General features: G+C 34.4%; 1 protein-coding gene across 1 annotated transcript in view; it reads left to right on the top strand.

Annotated features, from left to right (window-relative positions):
* The first annotated feature begins 4,937 nt into the window (after nucleotides 1-4,937).
* The window catches only part of LOC136037647 (uncharacterized), a 30,756-nt gene continuing 17,595 nt past the window's right edge, over nucleotides 4,938-18,098 (top strand). The window contains exon 1 of the mRNA XM_065720349.1: nucleotides 4,938-5,074. The gene's annotated coding sequence lies outside the window, so the exon portion shown is untranslated. The remainder of the gene's footprint in view (nucleotides 5,075-18,098) is intronic.

The raw sequence follows: 18,098 nt of genomic DNA, 5'->3' as shown, positions 1-18,098 counted from the left end.
ATCTTTTCAAATTCTTCTTCCATTTATATTTAAAATAAGTTTTAAATAAAATTCTCTGATCCATTCCCTTAAATCTTCTTTTTATATAATCAACACACAAATGACCACAATTCACATTGTTAAAATTTGGAACTTGGGTTGAATTACAGGTAATTTGTTTATTTAAAGTCTTCCAATTATTTAAAATTATTTAAAGAATTCCAAAAGAATCATAAAATCCTTCAAATGAGTACTTGAATCATTGAAGTAACAGGTCCAATGTGTCCCAGGCGATCCCATACATTCATAAATGATTACACCACTTTTTTTTTTTTTTTTTTTTTTTTTTTTTTTTATTAACTAAGTTATCTCAAGAAAAAAACACCTCAAAAATAATGAATATGACCTAGTTCATTCAATATATCAACATTTGTGAACGGTATCATGTATTTGGATTTCTTCTGACGTTACCCATTTTTTGGAAGCGAGCGTTCTTGGAATTGTGAAATCTCAGCTTCAGCAACTTTTCTACGTATTCGAAGCTGTTTAGGCACTATAACCACTTCTATTTGCATTTTCTAGGGTCTATCGCGTTTTTTGGGAGTTGCAACAACCACCTCCGATTAAGATCCATCAATTTCGTGTGTACCAGATGATTTCAAACTTCAACCTTTTGGTAAAGTCCCCGGTGTGTTAAACCTTTGCCTTTTCCGTTTGAAGAATCAATAATTTTATCAACAGTTATCTTTCCGAAGAAGGGAGAAGTCCCTTCGTTGTCAAACACCTTTGGTCCTCAGTTTTATCGATTATGAGCAAGCTTTCGATTCTATTGACAGAACAGCGTTAACAAAGGTCTTGTAGTTATATGGTATACCTGAAAAATACATTAAAGTGATTTGCGCTATGTACGAGAATAATACTGCTGCCGTTAAGGTAGGAAATGAGGTTAGCAACTGGTTTTGTATTAAATCAGGAGCTAAGCAGGGTTGTGTTCTATCCCCCTTTATATGGATCATTTTGATGGACTTCGTCTTAAGGAGCACAGGAAAGGCAATTGGAGACTATGGAATCAAATGGGGAGGAAGAACGCTCCTGGACTATGCTGATGATTTAAGCATATTAGATGAAAGTGTGAGCAAAATGAATGAATTTTTAGAGGTTTTACGAGTTCAGGATGCTAAAATAGGCTTGAAAATTAATGTTAAGAAGACTAAGTCACTAAGGCTAGGAATAAGTGAAGATGAACAGGTGACATTAGGTAACGAAAAGATTGATCAGGTTGGGAGCTTCAGTTACCTTGGTAGTATTATTAGTAAAGATGGTGGGAGCAGTGAAGATGTTAAAAGTAGAATAGCTAAGGCCCGGGGTGTTTTTTCACAGTTAAAAAAAGTTTGGAAGAATAGAAAGATAAGTCTACAAACCAAGATTAGAATATTGGAAGCTAAAGTGATGACAGTGGTCAAATATGGCTCTGAAGCATCGGCACTCCGAAAAGCAGATGAAAATTTACTAGATGTTTTGAAATTGCCTACGGATTGTTCTGGGTACCCGGCTGACTGACCGTATTTCAAACAGTAGGTTGTACGAAAAGCGTGGTTCCATCCCGCTTTCTGGGGCTATAATGAAAGAAAGGTTGAGATGGTTAGGCCACGTTCTACGGATGAAGGATGACAGATTACCGAAGATTGTCCTTTTTGGCCAGCCGTCTGGGGCTACACGAAAAGCAGGTCGTCCTTGTCTGGGTTGGGAGGATGTCATAAATAAAGATTTAAAGGAAAGGGGAACTTCCTGGAAGGGTGTAAAGAGGGAGGCTTTAAATAGATTAGGTTGGAGGAGGAGCGTGCGTAGCTGTGTTGGTCTCAGGCGGGTTGGTGCTGCAAATGAATTGTGTATTCAATAAATCAGCTTTTTTTATTGATGACAATTTATCAAGAAGTGATAAAAACGATAATCTTGGATGATTTTGAAGCAGTTGTTTGAAGGATAGATCGATATTACATCCTTTATTTTCATCTTTATATTTTTCAACCTGTCTCTTATGAAGTAGTAGTTTAAAAGGTTCTCGTTCATTTACAGGTTATAATTTTGTTTTTAAATTCTGATAAATAAATTGTATACTTATCCATTTATTACAGAATCCTTCTTATATACAAAAATCCAAGGTAAAAATTTTCGTAATACTCTTCAAAAAAACTTCATACCCTTGATTTTTACTTCAACTTTCCTCAACTTTTATTCTCTTTTGAAATGCTTTATCGGGAACTTTTTCAAGTATGTTTATTATAACATTTTTGAAATTGTCTAGACGTTCAGATAACTGCATAAAGCCATTCGAGTATACCAATAAAGTTGAAAAATTAACTGCATCTGCCCCACCTTTTGGCTTTGCAACATTTCTAATCCTTCTATTTTACCCATTAATAACTTCTATTGTTACTTATAAGGTACTTTTTTACTCTTAGTCCTTTATCATCAACTCTAGTCAATATATTGTCAGATGATTGATAAATTTTAGTTAATCTATTAATATTCCCACTTAAATACTGATTTGTAAAAATTTTTGGTTTACAACTTCACCCATGAAATCGTTTAATATAATTTTTACTTTTGTAAATTCATAGCACCTTTCTCTGGTTTTGGATCGCATAGATTAATTAATTTTTTTTCGTAAATCAAACTTAACATCATCATCCAGTAATCTGCTTTCATTACTTGTATACTTCCGATACTTACTTCCTAAGCTTCCAAACTTGTTCATTTAGAATACGCAAATTTTATTAAGCGAATATCCAATTTCTTTCTGTGCTTGAGGACTCCATCACTTGTTTTCTAGTCAATTAGTAAAAATCCATTATTCTTTTTGCCTCATTAAAGTAGTTGATAAATTTTCCTTTTTTTCAAGTCAGGTGCATGGTTTTCTTCGATTGTATCAATTTCTTTTGAATTACACTTGAAAAATGCAAAATAGTTACAGTTTAATAATATAATATTGATGTATCAAAATAGCTCCGAGAAATATAGACTATGGATGTATTTCGTTTTCTACCTCTCACGAATAAATCTTGAATTTTTTCTGATCTTTTTCTGTTACAAAATTGTCAAAGATAACTTAATTTTGAACCTTGGGATCTAGGTCATCTACATCAATGATATTGCTTTTATTCATTACTCGATAAATATCCGCATCCTTGCGCTAGAGTTTCGTAGCATTACGAATATACTTCTTATCTAATTTTAATTATAATTGTGGTATAGCAATCGTTCTTAAAAGAACTAGGACAAAAAGTAAAACTTAGTATAAAGAGTGGGGATTGAGGAGGGGATAGCCCTCCTAGTGTACTGAATAATTTTGTTCTTTTTAAGCATTAGCGCCCCTTTTTACTTTTATTTGAAAAAAAAAAACAAGTGTATTTTTTCATTTAATTACATTGAAGTATCAATGTAATACGGGATTATGAATAGCACAAGGAACAACAAAATCAATCCGGGCTTTATTTATCAAGGCTTTTATTTTTAAGGTTACGATATAGTGTTTGTGAATGAGTGGTTCTTGACAGTAAATACAGTATTGCATCTTATTTAATCCATCTTTAGCTTAACGGTTGGATTTATAAAAAAATTTTGCACCTTGTTAAAATAGTTGACTAGAACGGTCAGAAGTTCGTCAAAGCAATAGGTAAATTTGACAGGTAACATCCTGGTCTCACCACCTATAACATTGGTAGTGAGTAATGTAAAATTTTGAATTATAAAACCAAACTTTACCATTACCTGAAATGAGGAATAAATAAACCAAAATATGAACTCCGAAAATCTGGTTATTTCTCCCGGTGCAAAAAACTTAATTTGCAACAAATTCAAGTTATGATACAAATTCTGAAGCTGCTTTATAGATCTGATACTAACAAGACTTTAGACTTGTCTACAAAATATTCCTGAAATGTCCTTTTTAAGAAAAAAAACGAGGTATAATCATTGGACTGATCACTTTGTGCAAAGGTGATAACACATTAGTCGAAAAGAGGATCAATCCTATAATGATTTATTTTCATATGAAAGTATTCTTAATAGTTTTGCTTTTACTGTACCAAAGCTCTTCTATATTAATGTGTTTTTAGTAGGGTGCTAATTTCTTATAAGTATACAAACATAGGGAAATTACGGGAAAATTGTCAATTGGTTTATTTCTTTTTTATAAATATATGCTAGATACATTGCGAAGCAATAATTATAGTTTATTTTAAGTTTCATTATCACTCTTTACTTCCCTCACCAAAACTTTTTTTTCCAAATTAATCTAAACATAAGCTATAAACCCAAAGGGAATATCGTCCGTTTAAAAATGTTTATGGGAAGGGCGAATAGGTAAAAATGTATTTTTTTTTGTTGTTGTTGGTTTTTCTGACCAAGGCAGTTCCTATTGAAAGAGTTGTCATAAAAGCTTCAAAAGGAGCTCATCCTATTGGGAATTGAAAGTTATAACGCTCTTTCGAAGAGTCAGAAGTGAATGTAGAGCATCTAAGCTTATTTGGCGTTCTAGAACGTCACATTAACCCTTGATTGTACCTTATGATATACTTGAGAAATACTCTGATTGACATTAAGCTTACAAGGAAATGAAAACGTTAACCTTCAAGACGACCATGCATGTCAAGATATCCTCAGATGAACCTTAAGCTCCCGCAAGTGTTTTTTTACTGTATTTTTTATGAGTTTTGTGCTTTAACACTAATTCGTTGTGTATGGTAATGTTAAATGAATATTTTCGTTTTGATTATATTTAATACTATCTGGCCGCTTTGAAAGAAGTTTGCTAAGTATATTTGGTCAATAGTATGTCGTAAAAAAAAAAAGGTTCAGGAGATTTCAAGATGGACATATTATAGACAAAATATTGGCATAATTTGGCTAAAAATTACACATTTTTGGTTGCTCAGGGAATGTATTCTCAAAAGAAAAGTCGACACCCGACTAAAAAGTTTAAATCAGCTCTAGCGTGTCTTATTGAGAAAGAATATTACCTTTTGATTAAAAACTGTTCTAGTTAAAAACATGCTAGTGGAATTAAAATTTTTATGCAGCATTTTCAATCAGGGTGAATATATGCGAAATTTTATTATTGATCCGCTAGTTTATGGTTGTGAACTGTCAGTAAGGAGCAACTGACCAAAAAAGTGTAAAAAAGAACCTTGCTATCAATAGAATCATCAAAAGAATTGAATTTTTATGTCAATTACAAATATATAAGATTCATTAAGGGTAAAATTCTAGTTAATTGACTACTTGCTATCTCAGAAAGGGTTTAGGTTAGGAAAATGAAATTTCAGGGATGAATCTACAGGCTTAAGTATGTCCTGGAAAGGTATTTTGAAGCAATTACCTCCACTCCTTCTCCCTCTAGAGGGCCCTGAAATTTACCTACATGACAGGTCTAGGCCTATACCTATTGAAGTTTTGACAAAAAACATTTTACCATAATTTTCAGTTACTAGTTGCCTTTTCTCTGCTTTTGGTTCCAAAAATGCAATTCCTGTTATTTGAGTAGAGCTTTGAGCCATATCAATGTTTTTTTCAAAATTTAGGAAATGTATTTGCATATCTTTAAAACCTTAAAAAATGGGATTAAGCAAAGTTATGAAGCTGAAAACAATTTTGTTGTACTCCAATTAAGCAGAAAATCTATTTTGCAAGGTTTCACTTTTATAACACACATTTTTATAGGTCATCAAAGGTCAGGGCCCTCTAGAGGGAGATGGAGTAGAGATAGGTACTTTAAAATACCTTTCCAGGACATACTTTAGCATGTAGACCCATCCCTGAAAGTTTCAATTTCCTAACCTAAACTCTTTCCAAGATAGCAAGAAGTCAATTAACTAGAATTCTACCCAAACTTTGACCATTGTTTACATAAAGTAATGGTTATTGAGATGTGTACAGATGTTTTCAGTGGGGCTTTTTCATGTTAAAGAGGGGTCAGAGGAAGGGGGTTACATGGAAAGATCTTTCCATAGAGGAACCTATCATGAGGGAAGACATTTTCCATCAGGGAGCTGCAGAATTTTCTAGCATTATTTAGAAAAACAGTGAGAAAATTAATAAAAAAAACTTTTTCAGGTGAAAGTAAGGAGCAGCATTAAAACCTAAAACAAATAGAAAATATTGAATTTATAAAGGGGTTTGTTCCTCCACAATACTTCACTCTTTACACTAAATTATTTTTTTTGGAATTTTAACTATTTATTTTAGAGCCTTTGTGATTCAAGGGGTCATTCTTAAAGAATTGGGACCAAATTGAAGCTTTAATGCAAAGAGCAAGGTATTGACAAGGTGGTACAACCCCCTCATATCTATATATATAAAAATAAGTTGTTTGTATGTAATAAAAATATACAAATATAGAATTTCATCATGTAAGTTAATTCATGAGTTACATATATTTATTACTAATAAAAACATTCATAAATAAAAATAAAAAGTTCTAGTTGCTGTTTTAAGTAACCAAAAGTTGTAGTGCAACTAGGCATCCTTCCCCACCTCTTTTTTTTTACCAAAATTGTCTGATCAAAATTATGAGAAAGCCATTTAGCAAAAAAAAAGTTAATGTGCAAATTTTGTTTCAATTATTGATGTGAAGTGAGCCAGAATCATGTATTAATTAAAAAACGTTGAGAAATTAAATTAAAAAAAAAAGTTTTTTAACTGCAAGTAAGGAGCAACATTAAAACATAAAACAAACAGAAATTATTCTGTATGAAAAGGGGTATTCCCCTCCTCAATGTCTTGCTCTTTACACTAAAGTATTTTATTATTTTGAAAAGTAGAGTTGTGAGAGAGAGTCAAACTTTAGCATAAAGAGCAAGGTGTTGAGGAGAGGAAAACTACTTTTGTATATAGAATAATGTTTGTGTTATGTTATAATGTTGCTCCTTACTTGCAGTTAAAAAACTTGTTTTTTTTTACTTTTGATACATTTATGCATATAGTACTGGATGACCAATGGCTAAACAACAGGCTTTTAAATATTGATTATTATCTGTCTTTTATCTGAGGCTGTTGCCCCAGTAAAGCAACAGTTTGATTCAAATCATTCTCTACTTCTTGCATTTTCATATAACCTTTAGCATAGCATATAGTATAGTTATATATATATATATATATATATATATATATATATATATATATATATATATATATATATATATATATATATATATATATATATATATATATATATATATATAAATATATATATATATATATATAATATATATATATATATATATATATATATATATATATATATATATATATATATATATATATATATATATATGCAAGTTTATTTGATTGTTTTGTTGTTGTGATAAATATTTTGTCATTCTGCTTTGTGTGGTTGGCTGTGGACTTGGGTATTGGATCTTCAACTAGTTTTATTTATGTTTTAAATATTGATAGGATCACCAGAATCTCTGCCTCTCTGTGGTGACCCAGTGTATTTTATTTGTTATATGTATTATATTAATAAATTAAATTGAATATTCTTAGTGGTTTGTGCCTTGTAATATTTTTCGAATTGGGCTAAAAGAGATCCAATTATGTAAAGGATGAGCTTCATCCTTTTCATTTATCAGCTTCATCAGGGTTTAGAAAGTATATTTGGTCATAAGAATGCAGTTCAAATTCACCTTTGGGGTCTATGATAGATGTGCCACTAAATGGATTTTGTAATAAACTTTTCTAGCTACTTTAAAGCTAAAACCATGTTTATTAATGCTTCAATCATTGCTTATATTGAATCAAGCTAAAGCCAGACATGAGTTCAAGTTTCTTATATGTTTGTGGAGCTCCTTAGAGAGCAAGTGATGTTGTTCTACAATAGACCAAACCAATTCATTTGGAAATTTTGGAGGCAGCAATGCAAGTTGACAAAGCAACCAGGAATCCTCAAATAAATCAGCTTTGTTGGCTACCTTTTCTATGGAAGAAAAGAGTACTCCACAGTAAATAAATACAACATTGAAGAGTCCCAAGAACTTGTAATTGTTACTTGCATAGTTTATAGCATCTTTGTAGGTTTTTACTAGATTTTTCTCCACAGTCTGCTGGTATTGAAGATTGCAATTGGTGGTGCTCTTCTAACATAATATTTTTTGTACTTCACTTTGACTTGACTCATTTTGATTCTTGTTGTTGCTTGTCATCTAACAGCACAATTCTTTGTTCTTCACTGTTGTTTTTGACATGTTCTGATGCTTGCTTTTGTTTTTTATTAACCCACAATTCTCTGTTCTTCATTTTCATTTTTAACATGATCTGATTCGCACTGTTGCTTGTAATTCTCACAGTTGCTAATGTTCTAACTGCACGTTTCTTGGTTCTTGCTGTTATATATCTTCAAACCACACATTTCTTTGTTTTCACTTTTGATTTGCTGTAATTCTTGCTGTCACTTATTTTTTAAACATATCTTTCTTTGTTCTTCAAGTAGCTGTCTTGTTGTAATTGTTGTTTTCACAAGTATTTCTAATTACATATTTCTTTTTTCTTCATTTTCATCATTGCTTCAGACATGATTTTTCAATAAAACTTGCCTTACTTGGATGAGTTTTGTCACTTTTGAAGTTTTGATGGTCTTGGTTGTTTGTTTCCACCCATGCATTTACATCTCTCAGGTTGTTCTCTTTATCTTGTCTCATTTGATGATCCACTTTCTTGGTTTTGAGCTTACGTTTTGCCCTTTTTTGCTATTTTTTTCTTATTTTCAGCTTATGTTAATTTACTTTTTTGTCCTCTACATATTATGAAACAGTTGAAAATACATTTGAAATTTACATCACCAAATATGAATAAATAAATTTACTCTTTGGAAAGCTTTGTCCTAGAATTCTTCTAAAGCCGTTTGAGTATCTGATCTTATTGCATCTTCAGTTACAATCAACATAATTGCTAAACTATTTAGTCTTTCTCAATTCATTGTTGATACTGTAGAATTTGGAATAATTCTTTTATTCAGACCCAAGCACCTATAATATAAAACACACAATAAGCAAAGTAAACAATAAACAAAGTAAAGACATGGACATCTTGCAATCACGTAAGCATGGCACACATAGGGGCAGGTGGGTATTACTACATGTCCCTTCTTCATGCCTAAGCTTTTGTAATGGCTGTCTACGCAGTCCAGATCAAGTCACTTGTAAGTTTATTCTTCTCACAGGCTTTAAAGGTCTACTGTAACACATTTGCTTAAGGCTTGTGACAGATGTACCAGACCATGATTGCAGACTGGCCTGATGTGTACTGGGAGTGTGAAATGGTAGCGTTTGATAGGTAGCAGTTGCTTCAGAGTGTCTGCAGCCTTGACTTAATGGCATCATGGCTCCAGCTGGAGAGCATAGCTTGGATGCAAAGCTGACCTCTGGCAGTGTGGCTTCTGTGTCTGATCTTGATAGTCAGTTTGTTGCTCTTCTTCAATGTTTAGGCAGAGAACAGTAGATTATATTTTCGGTCAGGTTGAGTCCAGGTGAGGCCCTGGTTCTTATGTGGAGGGTTGGGAGACATGGAATGCAGTTTCATCTCAGTAGGGACCCTGTTGCTGTCCTGACCATGTATGATCTTGGGTTCTCATTGTAAGAGACTATTTCTGCCTTAGTCTAGCTACTGTCTTTTCTTTCTTGCACATAGACTTAGTGTCCCATATGTAGTTTTGGCTGTAATTTTGTTCTTTTGTCATAGTATGTGCAGCTGATGTTTTGTCTGGTCTCCCATGAATACCTTCTGAAAGATTGTTTTTGGCTTAAGATGTTTGTTGGTACATGGTAGGACTGATCTGAGTTGTCAACTCATAAGAAGTTATGATGGTGAAGCCAAACCGTCAACAGGGGTGTTTTGTTCTAAAAATCCAACACATGGATCTGTTCTGCTTTCAAGCAATTTTGACATGATTCTCTTGCAGGTTTGTATTGTTTTCTCTACTAAACTGTTTGACCTTAGGTATATGGAACTTGATGTCTTGTGTTGTATTCCCCAGGGTTTAGTGATGAGTTTCATCTGTTGTGATGATAGCTGAGGGCCATTGTCAGATATTATCAATTGTGGTATTCTGTAGTGAGCAAAGTATGTTTTTAGTTTCTGGATGTAAATTCCTGAAGTTATGTGTGACAGCTTGTCTGCTTCAAAATATCAGCTATGGTAGTCCACAGTAATCAAGTATTGCTGCTTGTTCCACTTCGTCAGGTCAATCTCTACTTGCTGTGATGGTAAAATGAGATTGGCAGAACTTATCTGTGGTTCTTTTGGGTTGTTTGGCTCAAGTTTAGCACAGGTTCCACATTTCTTGATAAATTTCTCAATAACCAGCATTGATGCCAGGCTAATAAACAAGCCTGCAGGCTCTGCCAAGGTGGGCTGTGTGAAGCTGTTCCAAGATGTTGTTCTCAAGGTATGCTGGTATGATGATTTGGAGACCTTTGAATAGCATTCCATCAAAAGGTGATTGCTCTTGCAGAATGTTCCAGTATGAATTGATGTCAGGATAGCATTGGTTTGTAAAGATGGCCAACCTTCCTTGAGGGTAGTTTTGATCTATTTTAACTGTATATCCAATTTGGTCTTGTCCTTTATTTCCTGAAGTTTGGCATAGCTGACAGGCAGACAGTTTGCTACTTTATGCGCAAATACCTTGATGTCTGCATGTAGTGTATTGTCTGTGCTGGAAAGGTGTAGCTGGGACGAAGCATGCAGTACTGGGACGTTGGAGCTAGGTAGGTAGTGGACAGTGAGGTAGTAAGGCTGAATTTGGATCATTAGTCCCTGTATCCTGGGAGGGGTGTTGTGTAGTGGGCTTCAAGAGGATGGTTTTTAAGGGATGATTAGTTATTACATTGACTTTTCTGCCATATATGAAGTGTTGGAAGTGCTTACATCTCTAAACTATTGCGTAAGGCTCTTTCTCCAACTGGGAGAAATTTTGCTCTGTTTTGTGCAGGGCTCTTGGTGCATATCCCAATATATTGTTGTTGGCTGAGATCTCTGCTCCTAGGCTGTGTTTTGAGTCATCAACTTTAAGTTCAATAGTTCTGCAGCTATGGTCAACGAATACTAATTCAGACACAACAGACTCCTTGATACACTCATGATGGTTATTCTGGAGGAGGAAGGATTCTTGCTTTAATAAGTCTCTTAGGGGTTTGTTTTTGGATGACAGTTTAGGGATGTATCTTAATAGGAAGTTCAACATTCCTAATAGAGTCTGATCTTTGTTTTTTGGTTCAGACATTTCGTTAATGGCTTGTAGCTTTTCAAATCTGGTTTTATACCATCTTTGCTAATCTTGTGGTGTAAATTTAGCATAGCCTCCGCATTTTTCATTAAATTTCTTGATGTCTGCATTGATACCAGGCTAATAAACAAGTATGCAGGCTCTTTGTTTTTTGTTTTTTGCCAAGGTGGGCATTGTGAAGCTGTTTCAAGATGTTGTTCTGAAGGCACGCTGGTATGATGATTTGGTGACCTTTGAATAGCATTCCATCAAAAGTTGATAGCTCATGCTGAATGATCCAGTATGACCTGATCTCAGGATGGCATTGGCTTTGAAAAGATGGCCAACCTTCCTTGAGGGTAGTTTCAGTTTTAACTATAAGGCCAATTTGGTCTTGTCTTTCATTTCCTGAAGTTTGGCATGGCTGACAGGCAGATAGTTTGCTACTGTGTGTGCAAATACCTTGATGTCTGCAAATAGTGGCCAACCTTCCTTGAGGGTAATTTCAAGCTGTTTTAACTATAAGTCCAATTTGGTCTTGTCTTTGATATACTGAAGTTTGGCATGGCTGACAGGCAGACAGTTTGCTACAGTGCAGACACATACCTTGATGTCTGCATATAGTGTCTTTTCTGTGTTAGGGTGGTGGAACCAGGACAAAGCATCCAGGACAGGGTTATTGGAGCTAGGTAAGTAGTGAACATTGAGGTTGTAAGGCTGAATTTGGATCATTAGTTCCTGTATCCTGGGAGGGATGCTGTGTGAGGGATGCTGCTTTGAGAAGATGGTTTCTAAGGGATGGTGATCAGTTGTTGCATTGACGTTTCTGCCATATATGAATTGGTGGAAGTGCTTACATCTGTAAACTATTGTATAAAACTCCTTTTCCAACTGGGAGTAAGTTTTGCTCTGTTTTGTTCAGGGCTTTTGATGCATATCATAATATATTGTTGTGGGCTGAAATCTGTGCTCATAGGCCATGTTTTGAGGCATCAACTTTAAGTTCAATAGTTCTGCAGCTATGGTTGAAGGATGCTAATCTTGACACGATAGATTTCTTAATACACTAACGATGGTTACTCTGGAGGAGGAAGGATTCTTGCTTTGATAAGTCTCTTAGGGGTTTGTTTTTGAATGAGAGTTTGGAGATGTATCTTCATAGGAAGTTCAACATTCCTAACAGAATCTGTAGTTCTTCTTTGCTTTTTGGTCGAGGTATTTCGTTAATGGCTTGTAGCTTTTAAATATCCAGTTTGTGCCATTGTTTCTAATCTTGTGGCCGAAATAGCTTACTTTTTTCAGTCCAAACTGGAATTTGATTTTGTTGAATTTTATGCCCAACTTTTGGCCTGCTGAAAGACTTCTTTTAGAATTTCATCGTGCTCGTTCTGAGTTCTGCCATATATGAGAAGATCATCAACTAGTATGCAGAGTCCTTTGAGGCTGTCAAATGCCTGCTCAATTCTCTGCTGGAACACATCTTGCACTGATATAAGGTCAAATGGGTATCTCTTCCAGTGGTAAAACTTATAGATTGTACTTAATGTTGTAAGTTAAGATGCTTTTGTGACAACTGTAGTATTCAGTATCCTGACCATGCATCAAGCTTAGAGAAATATGCAGCTCCATCTAGGTTGCTTATGGTATCATCAAATGCTGGGATTGGGTAATATGGGGGTTTAATTGCTTTGTTGAATTACTGGGTTGATACAAAGGTGTATGCTCTCATCTTTCTTCTCAACAATGGCCATTGCATTTACCCATTTAGTATGCTCGATAACTTTTTCGACGATACCCAACTGTTTCAGATGTACAAGCTCATTCCTGAGCTTATCTTTCATTACTCTGGGTACCTTTCTTGCTGAGTGTACTCTGGTTGTGGCATTATCTTTTAGGTGTATCTTGCAATATCCTGAAAGCATCCCTATCCCTCCAACGACATCATCATGTCCTTTTGGTGCGCTTGTTGACTAATCTGTTTGTATTGGAGCCTCAATGTTGTGGACAAGCTTGACCAGATTCAGCTCCTGGCTTGATTTTAGCCCAATAATAGGGGCAGTTGTGGATGCAACCACATAGAATGCTGGGGCTTGCTGCCCCCATTTTCGTACCTGCACTGCGGTTTGCATGTCCCTAGGGAGGGTATCTGGGAACCATAGTAGATGGTGAGTCTATGGTTAATTGTCTGTAGTGTGGGCTTTGTGGGCTTTGAAGCCTCATTTTTGAGGCTTCATTCTTACTGTCATTCTGGCTAACTGCATACAGAAAGCTCTTTGTAGGGCATAGCCTACATGGTTTCTTGCATATTGCCAACCACAGAAGTAGCACTCTGGAGTTTTAAAAGCAGACCTCTTCCAATTTTTTGATACAGGATTTACCTCTTGCTTTGGGTCTGACTCTTCGCCTGAGTTTGAGTTGCCTTGGAAGTTACTTGCTCTTTTGTAGGGCATAGCTTACATGGTTTCTTGCATATTGCCAACCACAGAAGTAGCACTCTGGAGTTTTAAAAGCAGACCTCTTCCAATTTCTTGATACAGGATCTACCTCTTGCTTTGTTTCTTGTTTCTCTTCAAACATTTTCAGTTGTACTTGGGTTGTTTCACAGGCATGGCAGATTGTTATGGCCCTTTCGAGTATCAGTCCATCTCCTTTTGCCAAAAGCTTTTTGCGAATTATTGCGCTCTTGACACAACACACAATCTTGTCATGGATCCTTTCACTGTCGTTATTGTAGCTGCAGGTTTTGACAAGACTCTTAAGTTCAGTTATGAATTTATCCATATTTTGTGTATCCAATTGGTCCCATTTCGTTTTGGTGCATCATAATCTCAAAACTTTTTAAGGTAGGGAATAAATTTGTCTTTGTCTGTCTGTAATGTGAAATGTCTTGAAAACTTCACGTCCTCTATCCCCGACCCAGATGAGGAGGTATGTACATTGGACCTTTTCTGGTTTTCCAGCTGAGGGGCCATCAAACATTCGTTTTGCATGGTTTTTTAATTTTGTCCATTAATTGTCCAAATTATTTGCATCCCAGTTGATCAAAGGTTTTCAGACATCCATCTCAGATTTTTTGCTTCTAATCCCACTCCTGACACCATGTAGGATTTGGAATAATTCTTTTATTAAGACCCAAGCATCTATAATATAAAACACACAAGAAGCAAAGCAAACAACAAACAAAGCAAATGCGTGGACATCTTGCAAGCAGGTAAGCATAGCACACACGGGGGCAGGCAGGTAATACCAAATATATCAGACAGTTTTTTATTGGTTTTAGTCCAGAAATATATTTCTCTTCAGAAGCAACACATACCAGAACTGCCAAGAATCTTTCACAATTTCGAAAAAAAATGTTCATTTTGATTCCAGTGCAGGGCCTGATTGAGTCACACAACTCAATGGCTTCTTATGCTCTTTACAAATGTAGGCTAACACCCATATGGTGGGGAGAAGAAAAAGCCAAATATAAAGCTTAGGAAGTTGTTTTCAAGTATCTGGATTTATGTGGCAGGTTATAAGTTTATTTTGTATCATGTGGAAACTGCAGCCAAATTGTATTATTTGGCTACTGTTTGCTAACACAGACAATTGCTGCAGATGAATAACCTTCTACCAAAAGCAAGATAAGTGATACATGATCAAAGTCAGTGAATACTGAACAAAGTGACAACCGAGCAAGCTAGTGATTACACGGAATTATTGAGTGATACAAACGCATATGAATTATTGGTCAAATGCATCAAACTCCAAACAACAACAGATGTTCTCAAATATCCAGCTCTATGAGAATAGACCTGCTTGAAAGTGTTCTTCCTCCTTAAAGGGCAATGCTTGTTTTTTTAACCTGGAACAATTTTTTTTTATTAGTGAACTGAAACTTTAGGAATGGATTGTTAATCTAAATATGGATACGAAGTGTGTTTACAGCCTCATATGTCCACTTCTACCCTAGTTGTCATGTTGAAAATAGTTTAGAAAAATTAATTAAAAAAAAATAAATCTAAATTTAGCAGAGAATCCACCTCCGAATCTTGGAACTGCCTTGCCAAGACCTACAGAGAAAGATGGATATAGGAGAAAGGAGAGAATAACACCATAAGGCGAGACGATATGGACAGAGAGAGAGAGAGAAATTAATGCTACACTAAAAAAAGAAGAATTATATATAGAATTTATGCCAATAATCGGATGGCTTTGGTTGTTTGCACATTCTTGTTGCTGACATAGGCTATATTCTTGTCAATTTTGTTTCTTGAATTAAAAGCTGTCAAGCTGGAGACACATATAGCTTCTGATCAATGCTAGCATGAGACTTTCAAAACACGTTGAAGCAGCCAAAGGCATAGCCTAGTGTCAATCAGCAGAATTTTTGTGTGTGGCTTTGTTGTTGTTTTGTACCTACTTTTTCTTTAATCATAAAAAAAAAAAAAAAAAACGAAATAAGGTCTAAAATAGGCTACATATCATACTAGAATTTTATTTTAGTTTTGATTTTCTATTTTTTTGTAAAAAATGTAAACAAAGATAAAATTCTGATAAAAAGTTTTATTTTAAAGAAGCAAAAGTTAATAGGAATTCACAAATGTAATCTTCTTAGAAATTGATTCCGCCTTCCTTAGAAACTTAATCATAATTGTGATTTTTGTTGTTTGTCTGATGGGAATAGAAGATAGGCTGAGGGAGATTCATATTAGCTTAATGCTCAATTGGATAGTCTTTAAGGATTTGAGTAAGCAGTAGTCCCACTATTACATGGGAATATTGTCTATTTGTAATTTGCCTTTCTCCATCCCTTATAATTTTGTTTGTCTATATTTATTGCATTGAATAACTTTTCTGCTTATTTAGGTTTTAACATCACCACATATTTGTTTTTTTCTGAAAAAAAACTTTTTAGACAATTTTTATATTGATAATCGTGAAACACAGATACTAGGTTTTACTGTGTCCATACAGTATTACAAAGATAGACTTCATCCCCTGTTCCCTCATACCTATGTCACTGAAGTTATCATTGAATTAAAAAAATCTGTTATATTGTATGTTAATATGATGTTTTGATTCATTTCCCCACTTATTCACATTGCTTGAGAAGACTGGCTTAATGTGCTTGTTTAAAAATTTTTGCTTCAATGTGTTATCGATTGATCAATATGACAATCTTTAAAATACAGATGAATAATTTGCTTTGCGAATTTTGTCTTAAAGTCTGCTTTTTAAGGAGGCTAACTGTTGTTGTTATTCTAATTAGTATCTTGTCATGGTGAGGAGCTTGTTGATCAGTTTTTCTGTTAAAAAGCTTCTCAATGGAGATGAACATTGCGTACTGGCTTTTGTTCTTGCTATAACATCATTCTGAGGATATTTTCTTCATTCTTTTCTGCTTACAATTATGTCTGGATGATAGTATTTGAACTAATTTACTAGAAAGCTCAGTATAGTTATCTTTAAAGTATATTTTTAGCTATAAAAACTTTACCTCTTCCTCACTAGAATAAAAAAGGACCTGGAATGTTCTGAAAATGGTATATTTACTTCTAGCTATTGGACACTTTATCTTAAAAATTAAATTTGCACTATCTCACCTTCAAAAATTTCCTGCTTTAAAACTATAACCCAATGATTTTTAAATTATCACCATTTAATGTTCTAAAAATAATATATGTACTTATAGCCCAGTGTTTCTCAATTGATTTTGGGCTATGCCCCTCCTAGGCGTTCCTAAAATCCTCCTGCCTTCTTGTGATTAAGTAAAAAAAAACAAGTTTTTTAAACTGAAAGTAAGGAGCGACATTAAAACTTAAAATGAACAGAAATTACTTCGTATATCAAAGGGGCTGCTCCCTCATCAACGCCCCGCTCTTTACGCTAAAGTTTGACTCTTTTTTTTCTCAACTCTACTTTTTAAAACAGTAAAAAACTTTATCGTAAAGAGCGGGGCGTTGATGAGGGAGTAGCCCCTTTGATATACGGATTAATTTATGTTCGTTTTAAGTTTGAATGTCGCTCCTTACATTCAGTTAAAAAAATCTTGTTTTTTTATTTAATTTCCAAATGTTTTGGAATCAATGCATGTTTTGATTTTGACTCGCCGCAGATGAATAATTAAAACGAAATTTGCATATTTATTTTCTTGGCTAAATGGCTTTCTCATAGTTTTGATCGAATGATTTTGAGAAAAAAAAGGAGCAGGGGAGGAGGCTTAGTTGCCCTCCAATTTTTTGGCTACTTGAAAAGGCCACTAGAACTTTGAGTCTTTTACAAACTTTTTTACTAGTAAAAGATATATGTAATTTACAAATTAGCTTACGTAACGAATTTCTGTATTCGCATGTTTTTATTACGTATATGAGGAGTTTCACTCTCTCGTCAGTACCTCGCTCTTATACTAAGGTTAAAATTTTATCCCGATTCCTTAAGAATGACCCCTGAATCACAAAGGCCATAGAATAAATAGTTAAAATTACTAAAAATACTTTAACGCAAAGAGTGAGGTATAAGGAGGAGGTGAGCCCCTCATATGCATAATAATTTCTGTTCGTCTTAAAGTTTTAATGCTGCTCCTTACTTTCTGTTGATTTTTTTTTCATATTTATTTTTTCATTGTTTTTTTTAATACTGCTAGAAGATCCTGTGCTCCCTTCATGAATTTTTTTTCCATGTAAGTTGTTCCCAGAGATATAGTTATAAGGTTTTTCGACTATGCCGAATAAAATGGCTATTTCAGAATTTTGATCTGGTGACTTCGGGAAAATAATTAGCATGGGAGGGGGCCTAGATGCCCTCCATTTTTGGTCACTTAAAAAGGGCTCTAGAACTTGTCATTTCCGTTAGAATGAACCCTCTCGCAACATTC

This window comes from Artemia franciscana, chromosome 17, assembly GCF_032884065.1.
Source record: "Artemia franciscana chromosome 17, ASM3288406v1, whole genome shotgun sequence".
Lineage (NCBI taxonomy): Eukaryota > Metazoa > Arthropoda > Branchiopoda > Anostraca > Artemiidae > Artemia > Artemia franciscana.
Note: the sequence above shows the minus strand (reverse complement) of the source record. Positions and strands in the feature narration are given on the sequence as shown.